Source organism: Marmota marmota, unplaced genomic scaffold (genome assembly GCF_001458135.2).
Source record: "Marmota marmota marmota unplaced genomic scaffold, marMar, whole genome shotgun sequence".
Lineage (NCBI taxonomy): Eukaryota > Metazoa > Chordata > Mammalia > Rodentia > Sciuridae > Marmota > Marmota marmota.
Window position 1 is genome coordinate 4,311,753 of NW_026000022.1, and position 2,011 is coordinate 4,313,763.

The following is a 2,011-nucleotide window of genomic DNA, read 5'->3' on the forward strand; positions in this document are numbered from 1 at the left end:
GATATATATATATATATATATATATCTTGGAAAATCTACACTAGCTGGGGAAAGTAATCTATTTTGTGAATGATTAAATGACAGGAAAACACTAATACCTGTTTGGCAGTGGTGGAAATAGAAGTAGGCAGCCTTGTGGCACAATCCACCAGAAAGACTCAGCATGGGAAGCATTCTGAATATGGAGGATAGAATGGATGTGAAGCTAAAAATGGGATTATTGTTGGAAAGTCCATATATGACGAGTTAAAGCTCTAATGACACTTCCCACAAAAGACTAGGGAGAGAAGGAACTAGAGCAACATTGGACTCCAGCCTCAGGACAGGAATGAAGGACTATAGTGAACATAGAAGAGTTAAAGGAAATGCCGCATATTAGGAACTATGAGATTCCAGGTCCTTTCCCTTCACGTGACTCCAAGAATGCTGCTAGTCTGCACTATTACTTCCAGGCAATAGAGAGCCCCTTTTCTAAGGTATCTGAGTAGCTTAAGAGCAAAGACATTCAAACATTGATGGTTGGCTTTCCCCAACTACACTGCCCAGCCAGATCTCCTTATAGTAAATTCACTAGGGAACAAGCCACACCCCTCAGAAAGCAGCTTAGAGTAAGGTTTTTCCCCCCATATGCTTTAAGTGACTTACTCCTAATTATAAAGGGTCATCTAAGGGTTGACAGGTAATTGAGGAAAGTTTCCACATAAAAGCAGTAATCAAAAAAATAACAAAAGAGAAAATGAAATTTGGAGAATGAGAAGATGGCTAGGCATATAACTCAGTGGTAGAACTCATGTTTAACGTGAATGAGACTCTGGGTTCAATCCCCAGGACCAAAAAAGTAAAAGAGAGAAGATAATTGTGTCTATGAATAAAGATTAGGAATATTCAAAAATGGCCTCAGGAATTAAAAATGTGATAATACACATGATTTAATTAATTTAAAAGTGCAATCATATACGTGAGTAAGCATATAAGGAAAAGCCTCAAAACGAAAAGATTGTAAGAAAAAAAAAATAGAAGCCAGGTTTCCAAGATCTGTGTTATAGATACAAGTCAGAAATAGTCAACAGTGTGGTTCTTGAAAGATCTTTGAATTATGTGCAGTTACTTGGGCAAGTGGGTCAGGACCCTGTCGTGAGACAGGTGGAAGGGAAAAATTCAGTCAGGCTATTTTCTCTAATAACTAATGATACAGTGAAGTTGGTGGGATCTCTTTTTTTCAAACAGTGGCATATTATCTGAGTCATGGACTTCATTTCAGAACTGAGAATAAAGATCCTTGGTCCTTAATGGAAAAAAAAAAAAAAAACATTGCACAGAGTAACAGTGTTCCAGCCAGGCCTTAGAGAAGTGGCATATCAGTATGTGAAAAAAAGGGGTCTTGCATTCAAGTGAATGTGGAGGATAGAATGGATTCAAGTGGAAGAGAAAGTAGACTACAGAGAATGTATGGATAAAAATAATGTGAGGCAACAAGCACTGACATTCATAGCTGATAACATTATATTTGTGAGTGATCAGACAAAAGAAAAGGCATAAGAATGCATGATTCTTCTTTGGCCAGTCTCATTTCTAAATCTTGTATAGTCTTTATAGTTTCTAAGGATAAGAATTAAAATGTCCTTTTATATACACCTGCGTGTGTGTATACACACATATATACAAATGTATATATGTTTAAATATATGCATATACATTTACATATATATAAAAGAAAGATGAAAATAGACTAAAAAGAAGGCTGGGGTTGTGGCTCAGTGGTAGAACACTTACCTCATATGTGTGAGACACTGGGTTTGATTCTCAGCACAAGATATAAATAAATGAATAATAAAGGTCCATCAACAACTGAAAAAAAGTTTTTAAAATTTTTAAATGGATTAGAAATAATAGAGCATCAGTTTAGTGGGTTCCAGAAAGAACAAAAGAGAAGACATTATCAAGTCCACAATTGAACAGATCTCCAAGCCATAAAATACACAAGTTTCTAAATGGAGAGTCCAATAAGGCC

At 36.0% G+C, this 2,011-nt stretch overlaps 1 pseudogene; it reads left to right on the forward strand.

The window, feature by feature from the left end:
• Nucleotides 1-1,539, forward strand: part of LOC125618916 — a 9,124-nt pseudogene extending 7,585 nt beyond the window's left edge.
• Nucleotides 1,540-2,011: the final 472 nt, after the last annotated feature.